Raw genomic sequence first — 10,458 nt, forward strand, 5'->3', positions numbered from 1 at the left:
CTTTGGTCTGCTATCAAATCCCTGATGCTCTCTCATCTCCACGTGTTATTTGAAGCATCATTGTCTACATTCACCTCCATCCCATCTTTGTAACTTTTCTTTTTTTAAGTGGCTCTGACTAAAGAGCAAAATATATAAGGGAGATATATGAAAAAAAAATAATAATAGTAAAAAAACTGAAGGTGCCAATTCCCAAAGATATATTGGTGGACTTTAGTGATTTTATTGATTCTCTACTCTCATTTCATGGTCAAATGAATGCTTATTGAACGTCAGGTGTGTGTGTGTGTATGTGTGTGTGTGTGTGTGTGTGTGTGTGTGTGTGTGTGTGTGTGTGTGTGAACTCGTACCTTTAATAGGTCGTGATTCACTCCAACAACCATTTCGATTTTGAACTTTCACTGATACATAAATAAATTAATACCATTTGCTTGGCTCTGCTTTTTCTCCCGGCTTACATATCCACAACCTTGAACTCGGCAGAAGATCAATAAGCATTGGATATACCATTATCTGAAAACAGCCGGACAAAGACCTCTCCTGGAAGCCATCTCCGCCCTCCAAACCTGTTCTGTCCAGCGACCATGGCAGGGTGTGGCGGCGGGGCCCCCCATGTGTTTAACTATCGCGCATCAGGCGGGTATACGCTGAACGTTGCACACTACACGTGTGTCCTTGGCAAATGTCTCATCAAAGCAAAAGCTAACCTTCGGGCGGTCTGTTCCCTCTACGTCGCTAGTACAGAATTGTTCACTACACTTCCAGGCTCAGGAACTATCAGATGTGTCGTGCGTAAAAACGTAGTCGTGACTAGTCATCAATGAGCATGTCCATAATAAGTCTTGGGTTCCTCGTGAAAGACCGTGGAGTTAGTTAGGTTCAGACAGTCCACGAATTAACCAGGCACTACATCGGACCCTACGATCCCCGTCTTCCTTCAGGCTTATTGCATAAAGGAATGTGTGTGTGTGTGTGTGTGTGTGTGTGTGTGTGTGTGTGTGTGTGTGTGTGTGTGTGTGTGTGTGTGTGTGTGTGTGTGTGTGTGTGTCCTTGCAACAAGAGACCAGAAATATAATCAATATCACCAAAGATGGCAAACGCGTGGTACTGAAGAAATCATCATCATCATCATCATCGTCATCATCATCATTGTCATTATTATTATTATTATTATTATTATTATTATTATTATTATTATTATTATTATTATTATTATTACTATTGTTATTGTGGCTGCCCGGAGGCAGCTAAAGGATTTTAGACCCACACGGTGACGCGAATCGTTTATTGCATTCGGTCAAACCTGAAGACATACATTATAAACATAAAACATGCGTAGCACTACTAACCATTAAATATTGTATCAACATAAGGCATCACTAATCATGAATTATATTAATTAAGGCAATCAACCCCTCGTAATACAGATGTGGAACTCACGTGTTTGGGGTCTTAAGGAGGCCTGTCACCAAGCAACACCTGCGTCTGTACTTTAGAGGTCCGATCTTTCCTGGAGTAGTCACACCCGAACTCAGTGGTGGTACAAAGGAATCTGTCCCTTCGGGCTTCGTTCTTGCTGGCCCTAGGCGCCTCACGCCTGCCCGTCTTAACCTTAGGTCAGCAATAGTTCCCGGGTGACTCATTCCTCTGCGTAGATTCCTCTGTGTCTTAACTACCCTTCGCGCCATGTCATCAACTTTATCACATAAACACAACCCTCACTACCTCTCTGCAGCTAAGCTCTCCACAGCTAGTTCCTCTCACACATCTTCACTACTGCGATTAACCAATCCATAATCTCTACTCTAATTAACTTAGTTTCCTTAGTGTTACCCATCCTTCATATACGAGTACTAGTTCACCTCAACTCTCATAACACAAATCAAATTATTTAGCATATGCTTGCTCAACAACTTCTTTCACCCGCTCGGCGGTAACAGTTATTGTTATTATTAACTGTTGTTCTTGCTGTTATTGTTGTTGTTGTTGTTGCTGTTGATAATAATAATAATAATAATAATAATAATAATAATAATAATAATAATAGTAATAATAATAATAATAGTAATAATAATAATAATAATAATAATAATAATAATAATAATAATAATAATAATAATAATAATTGTTACGCCTCAAACACTCACACACACGCACCTACACCCAAGCACTCACACACATACCCACATCACCCACACACAAGTACCCACGCGCCTGTGGGCGCGCACATGAGCTGTGAGAGGGTAGTAGATGCAGGCGAGAGGCCTGTGTTTACATGAAAAACTGCTGCTGACCCAGCACAGTGGACCTGGCGCTGGGAATAACAACAACCCTCGTGGGAAGCGAGGACAGACCAGGATAGAAACAAGATATCTCTGGTGAGCAGAGGCCGTGTGCTCAGTGATCTCCGGCTTTAGGAAACCTCCCGTCAGCATCTCCGTCAGTGCCTCGCGGAGGATCGACTCCGCGCCTCGTGACTGACTAAGACTAGCGTGTAGTGTCCCGTCTTCAGACTCAGGGAGTGCGGATGCTTGTACTCTCGATGCGCCGGGGACGTTCCCCATCGGCGCCTCCGTCACCGACCCCTCCGGCGTCCCGGGTGGTGGGTGGAGTGTGTTACAGGACTAGTTAGTGTACAATAAACTAGTTTGACATCTGCAGGTGGAAACGTCCCGAGTGCCACAGCATCGGGCACAGCAGCGCACCGGTCCGAGGGATGCCTGGGACGTCGTAAAACTCTACGGACGTGAGTGCCACCTTTCATCAACGAACCTCTACAGAGACCAGCGGTGACCATCCCAACCAGTGATCCAGAGCCACAGTGCCCCTCCTGCACGCCCCTGGCGGCACCCCTGCCCACGGAAGGCAGTGCAGTTGACGGTGGTGGACGGCTCGTTCACATCCCAGCCACCGCAGGAGCAACATCGTCGAGGGTGATGTACTCCAACTTAAGGCATGATTGGGCTGGCCGACAGGTGACCCTAGGGGACCCTGCTGTGCTGCGGGTGCCACCGGTGGGGGCGGGGGGGGGAGAGACACGGAGGGTGCCTCCCCCCTGGCATGGCCGGGGGAGTTACCGGCCGAGAAGTGTAGAGTGTACAATAACTGGAGGTAGAGGTGTCAGGGGTAAAGACATGCCATGCCATTGGCCGATCGGATAGAACGTAGGTTAGCTGTGGGGAACGGCAATCCCTAAGGAGTCGCCGGTCCCCCGTTGTCCCCGGTGGGGCGTAACAATAATAATAATAATAATAATAATAATAATACCATAACTACATGAAACTGCAGAAAGCGAGGAAGGAAGCATTTGAAGCTTCAATGAAGCTTCAAATGAAGGAAGGGCATGAAAGAAGACGATGTTGTGTTAGTTAGGCAGGCTTAGAGAGCGTGGACACCTGCCTTGAAGCACACAGTTGTTGTGAGGGCGCAAGGACGAGTGTGTAGCACCCATATGGCCAGTGTAGGGGGAGTGGACGAAGCTTCTGCAATCGCTTTCCTGTCATTGTGTGTAGTCTTTGATCACTACCCTTTCTCATGTACTGGTCCTGGTGGGGAATAATTTATGGTGTGTGTGTGTGTGTTAATTGTATCAACATAGTCCTCACTTGGTATTGTGGAATACTGTGGGGATGAATGACGTATACGGCATCTTTTAGGTAACCCCCAGAGGAAGAAGTCGGGAGGTAATAATTCAGGAGACCGCTTTGGTTAAAACCACTGACAATCTTCCTAACATTCTTCCAGAACACAGTAAACGGTGACCAGTACTTAATGATGGTGCAGGAATCTGTCAACACTTTGACAACGTAAACTGTAACGTAAACGTTACAGTTTACGTTGTTTCAACAGGACAGTGTCAAAAATTATACAGCCAGAAACTATGGCTTGCTTGCAAAAGTGTTTTAGAAGACAAGGGACCTCTCGTAGGTTGTAGTCACTGTGATATCCTCGCAACGTCCTACTGCGGTTACCTAAAGATGCAGTATGTCACTCACCTGCATGGCATTCCAGAACATCAAGCGATGACCCTGTACTGTGTCAGTGAAGTTTCACAGGAAACGTCACAAAACATCTTCCAAACATGACTTGTATGACTTTGTGAGAAACAGAGAACGGTGCTTATTTCCAGGACTTGTTTTGAAATAAATCCCTTTCCAATGGGTTGCGCTACTTTTTTTTATCCTGTAGGAGAGAGAGAGAGAGAGAGAGAGAGAGAGAGAGAGAGAGAGAGAGAGAGAGAGAGAGAGAGAGAGATTCTGCTATCGATATTTGCCTGCTTTTTTTTTTTACTTTCTTGGTGTACAGAAGTCTATCAAACAGCTTTTAAAGGAGCTAATAACATTTGTTCTACTTGAAATATTCTCTTATATTCATTCATTAGTATATTTGCTGTTTTTGTGTTATGTACTTAACATATTCTTGGTGCATACTGAAAAAAAATCACTTACTGCCGAACGGGTGAAAGAAGTTGTTGATGAACAAGCGTATGCTAAGTAACATGTTATGTGTTATGAGAGTTAAAGTGAACTAGTATTTTAAGTTCTGGTGCTATAAAAGTTAAGTAAATGAGGGGAGTATAATCGCCAGCTGTGTCGCTTCATAAGGTCCTGTGAGGCTGGTGGTGAGAGACTAATATGAAGCATGGATAACACTAAGGAAACTGAGTTAATTAGATTAGAGATTACAGAAACTGAATTCATTATAGTAGTTAATTCCAGTAGTGAAGTTGTGTGAGAGGAACTAGCTGAGGAGAGCTTAGCTGTAGAGAGGTAGTGAGGGTTGTGTTTACGTGGTAAAGTTGATGACATGGCGCGCAGGGTAGATAAGACACAGAGATCTCTGTAGAGGAATGGGTCACCCGGAGTCGCATATCTGGCCCAGCTGCTTCAGAATGGGGCAGATTGTGCCCAGTCTTCAGTGAGGCTCATATTTAGGGGTGAACTATCGCTGACCTAAGGGTAAGATGGGCAGGCGTGAGGCACTGAGGGCCAGCAGGGACGCAACCGGGAGGAACAGATCCTCTTGTACCGCCACCGAGTTCGGGTGTGACTACTCCAGGAAAGATCGGGCCACTACAATACAGACGCAAGTGTTGCTTGGTGACGGGCCTCCTTAAGACCCCCAAGCACTTGAGTTCCACATCTCTATTACGAGGGGTAGATTGCCCTAATTAGCATAATCCATGATAAATGATGTACGAGTATTATGTTGATACAGTTTTTAATGGTTAATAGTGCTACGCACGTCTTATGTTTATTATGTATGCCTTCAGGTTTGACCGAATGCAATAAACGATTCGCGTCAACGTGTGGGTCTAAAATCTTTTAGCTGCCTTCGGGCAGCTACAATCACTGTAGCAAACCTCCTCTGAATTTCCTGTGAAAGAAATACATACATTGTAAAATACTTATATACAAAACAATAATATGTGGTGACCGTCCTCTGGATAAGACAGACTAAAACGACAACTGCCGCCAGCCGCCATTGTTATATCAACACCCGAAGAGGAGCGAGTGCTGATTGGACGGGGAAACACCGATACCTGCGGAGTATCAAGCTGCGAGTCAATTGTTGACTGAAGGTAGGTAAGGATACTAATACACAAATGGCAGGGATGGGTGTGTTGCAGCCTGAGGTGGCCTACGAAGCTGGAGAGCAGCGTGATGTGAGTGGTGGGGGTCATGGCACACGTTTTCGTGTAGTGCGTAGTACAATTCCTTTCAGACATTAGAAGTTATCTTGCCTGGTTTAGAGGTGTGTTATATGAGCACTGCACAGAGAGAAGCAGGGGCTGATGCAGAAGGATAAAGCAGAAGCAGCAGGCAAGGTTGGAGAGTGGGGCAAATATAGCTAGACGGTAGATAGTGGTGGTGGTAGTCTTATGGGAGGAGGGGGCCGTGATGTTGCCGACTATATGCATGGTGAGGTGTCGCTGTTGGGTAGGGCCTCTTGGATCTTGTTGATCACATGAGCCCTGGTGCAGCAACCGGTTGCATAAAGAAGACAAACAAAAAGGGATATAATAAGATGTTATATTCTAGATAGTTGACACCTCTTATTATTAAAATATGTGGTATCTTGTTCTTGTTACGTATTTGATGTTGACGCTCAGGCTGTGGCGCCACAGCCTTTAGTACCCTGAAGGTGCTGGCAATAGGTAAGTTATCTGGTCAGACTTTTGGCGAGTTATCCATTCTTCTGGAGGAAGACTGGTGTGTCTTAATGTCAGACCGGGATCTTGGAAACCATCCACGGCCTGGATTCATCAAACTTACCAACTAGACTCTTATACGAGGGCCAGGTTAGCGTGCTACTACCAGAGGTGGTAAATCAGCATTCAGCAACAACAGCAGCAGCCTGGTAAGATATGAGAGCTGTTGCAGCTGTTAGCCACCAGAGGGTTCTAGTGGCTATGAACAGCTACCTCCACACTTACTTAAGATATGATAGTATTGTGTTTGTGGCCTGCCAGCATCTATGAGTACCACTCCACACCACCACTTTATGTACCTGTAATACATATGTCTTGTAATAATCAGGGTAGTAACACCATATTCCATTCTCGTCAACGTGTCAGTCTTGAGGATGGATAAACGTAGAGGCACTTAATATTTATTGACTGAAAACAGTAAACGACTACATCTTGTGATGAACATCTCAGCTTCACCTCCTGGATATTCTAGAAGCTATCAGTGACAAAACTTACAATATGTGGTATGGAATCCTATTGTGGCAATATATAAAAGTATAAAAATATTAAATCTCTTGTAAAGCATTCGGAATCCTGTTATCATTCAGTTTTCACTGGACACATACAAAAAGAAAATAAACTACGAATGTACAACTTAAACATACAAATAATTCTTACTCTAATATTCTCAATCTACTTACATATCACTTCCCTTCCCTTGTCAGAAAGAAAAGAAAACTTGCAAATCTAAGCACTCTGGAGGAACTCCTCTTGTTCCTTGAGCTGAAAGAATTCTATTTATATTTTCTGGAGGAGTAGAAGTAACGCTGAAGTCACTAGGCTCATCAGGTATATCTATCCCTCTACTCTCCAAAGGCACAGGCTCTGCTTTGGTCTGGTCTATATTTGTTGAGTTGGAGCTGTATATATAAGGTTTAAGTTGGTCAACATGACGTTTTGATACATGTCCACTAACATTGACTTCATAATGCATTTGTCCTAGGTCTTTTGTAAGTTGGCCTGGGACCCATTTCACATCTGTGTTGTATGAGCAAACCATTACTGGTGGAGGTTTGAATTCACTCACAGTTTGATGTTTGGTTACTTGTTGCCATTCACGGTTATTTTGTTGTAAGTAGAAGTCTGGTTTAAGTAAGTCTAGTTTATTCCTGACTCTTCTACTCATCAGTAACTGTGAAGGAGTTTGTCCAGTAACAATATGTTCAGAAGTTCTATAGGATAATAGGAATTTACTAACATGAGTATTAACATCTGCAGATGTCACACTCCTACATTTCATGTTGTGTTTGAAGGTTTGCACAAAGTGTTCTGCTTCACCATTTGTGGTGGGATGGTAAGGTGGTGACTTAGTATGCTCTATTCCATTAACCTTTAGAAATTCTGAAAATTCACTTGAGCAAAATTGTGGACCATTATATGTCACAGTGCGAACTGGAAGTCCATGAGTGTCAAAGACTGGCATTAAGCCTTTTATAGTAGCTGATGCTGTTGTTGAACTCATAGGTATTAGTATTACTTCTGGCTGTTTACTATAAGCATCTACAATTACAAGGAATGAATGACCAATGAATGACCAAGGAAGAGTACCTGCAAAGGCTAAATGTAATCTCTGCCAATGCTGTCTAGGGTATTCTCAAGGATGCATGCATGCTGGTTTAGGATTATTTTGAAAAGCTGAGCAGTTTGGGCACTGTTTTACACATGATTATCATTACATCTATTCCTGGCCACCACATATGTCCTTGCGATTGCCTTTGATTTTACAACACCATGATGGTCAGCATGTATTTCACTCAAGACTTGCTTTCTTAAACTTTCTGGGATAACTACTCTGGCTCTCCTCAGAATACATCTTTGTTCTGCTGACAGTTCTGACCATACCTTCAGATAATGTTGAAATTTTTCCTGCTCTGACACTGTGTTATAACCAGTAACTAATAACTGTAAAATACGTGACAACATTGGATCTTGTTTAGTGTGATGTTTTACCATTTTAGCTGTAATAGGTGAGTTATGACATTCTACCATGAGTACACTTCCATCATGTTTCTCCGGAGCCTTTTCCAATGGCAAACGGGATAAGGCATCTACATTTCCCATTTTCTTGGTAGAATGATATTCTATATCATATGAGTATGCTGCTAGTGTGACTGCCCACCTTTGTAGTCTAGCGGCTACTCATGTTGGCAAACCTACCTTTTCACCCAGTATTGCAAGAAGAGGTTTGTGATCAGTAACTAAGGTAAATTTTGCCTTTCCATATAAATATGTGTGGAACTTAGTTACACTGTACACTAATGCTAGTCCCTCTTTTCTATCTGTGAATAGTTTTTCTCAGCTTGATTAAGTGAGCGTGAAGCAAATGCAATAGGTCTTTCTGACTCATCCAGTATTACATGGGCAATTACTGCTCCTAAGCTATGAGACGATGCATCACATACAAGTTTTACAAGCAAGTTTGGCTGATAATGAGTGAAAAATCTAGATGAAGTAATCTCATCCTTTATGAGGTTAACTGCACTAGTGCATTCTTCAGTCCAGTTCCATTCTGTGTCTTGTTTCAGAAGATTATATATAGGAGGTGAGCTATGGTTGCTAAGTCTGGTATAAATCTGTTGTAGAAAGTAACTAACCCAAGAAATTATCTTAATTCATCAACGTTTTCCGGTGTCTTTGCATCTCTAATAGCTCTTATTTTTCCTAGGGTCTTGTGAATGCCATGTCTATCCACACTAAATCCCAAGTATTCTACCAAGGGTACAGCAAATTGACATTTGTCTTTACGGATCCTCAGTCCAGTCTTTCACAAAATTTCAAGGACTACTTTAAGTCATTGCAAGTGTTGAGGTTCATCTTGTCCAGCTACTAGAATGTCATCAACAAAACAGAATATACCTGGCTTGCCTATAAACACTTTGTCCATTGTCTGTTGCCAAAGTGCTGGACTATTGGCTACAACGTAAGGTAATCTTTTAGGTTGACATAAATCCAGGTGTGTGCTAAGAGTACATATTTCTTGGGAAGATTCATCCATTTCTAGCTGTTGGAAGGACTGTCTTAGGTCAAGTTTTGAAAATATTTTACAACCTCCAAGGGCAGCAAACATATTATCAGGTTTTGGAAGAGGATGTTGTGCTACTTGCAGCTGAGGGTTAATTGTAACTTTATAATCCCCACAAAGTCTAATGCCTCCATCATTTTTCACTACTGCAACAATGGGGGTGCCCCAATCTGAGTAAGTGACTTTCTCCCAAGATCCATTATCAACAAGTCTCTGAATCTCTTGCTCTACCAATGGCTTTAATGGCAAGGGAATCTGTCTAGGGGGATGACATTTTGGTTTGGCATTTGGTTGTAGTTGTAAACTAGCACATGCATTTTTAACAGTTCCTACCCCCCATCTTGGAACACTTCTTTACTCTGTTCAAGTACACAAGTTAAATCCACCTCCACCAACCTTGATTTTACACTACATATATTTGACCAATCCAATGGAATATGTTGAAGCCAATCTAAACCAAGAAGACTCCTTTCTTGTCCTTCCATTACTATAACTGGCAGATTCTTGTATTCTTTCTGTCCATAACACACATTAACTTTCATGGCACCAACAATTTTATATCATTACCACTACAGTCTTGGAGCTGAACTTTTGAGGGTATGATTCTTGCATTTGGAATAGACTTAGTGAGATTCTCGGATGCTAGTGTAACATCAGTCGCTGTGTCAAGCTGCATGTTTACAGGTTTGCCATTTAGTGTTATGCTAAGCATAATCCTTTTCTGAGAATTCCCTACTGAGTTAACTCTGAAAGCAAATTGTAAATCAGTGTCATCCTTTCCTTGCTATCGTGAGACTCACTAGGTTGCTTTTACACTTGACTCAGTGGGTTCTGCAGTGGCATATACCCTTTTCTTAGTCTTACACATACTAGGAAAATGCCCTAACTTTTTACAGGGTGAACATTCCTTGGAAGCAGCTGGACATTTATCTTTCTGCCATGGTGTATGATTTGTGTAACCACACCTGAAACATTTCTTATTTCCTACAGTTTGTTACCTTGTTGTGTAGGATGACTTGGTTTATTTTTAAGATAGGCTGGAACAGGGTTCTTTCCATCTACTCTTGGTCTTGCATTCTTTTTTATCTGATCTATTGCAGGTTTAACTGGTTAGAATGATTGTTACCTTCAATGGGGAGTTTTCAGAACTAGTGGTTGTCACCAGGTGGCAGCACAGGCACAAACA

The 10,458-nt window shown here is 42.6% G+C and overlaps 1 long non-coding RNA gene across 1 annotated transcript in view; it reads right to left on the minus strand.

Moving 5' to 3' along the window:
* Positions 1 to 1,579, minus strand: part of LOC135091614 (uncharacterized) — a 34,042-nt gene extending 32,463 nt beyond the window's left edge. Inside the window, exon 1 of the long non-coding RNA XR_010262570.1 lies at positions 1,441 to 1,579. This is a non-coding gene — a long non-coding RNA (uncharacterized LOC135091614). The remainder of the gene's footprint in view (positions 1 to 1,440) is intronic.
* Between the last annotated feature and the right edge of the window lie 8,879 nt (positions 1,580 to 10,458).

This window comes from Scylla paramamosain, chromosome 3 (assembly GCF_035594125.1).
Source record: "Scylla paramamosain isolate STU-SP2022 chromosome 3, ASM3559412v1, whole genome shotgun sequence".
NCBI classification, from domain to species: domain Eukaryota; kingdom Metazoa; phylum Arthropoda; class Malacostraca; order Decapoda; family Portunidae; genus Scylla; species Scylla paramamosain.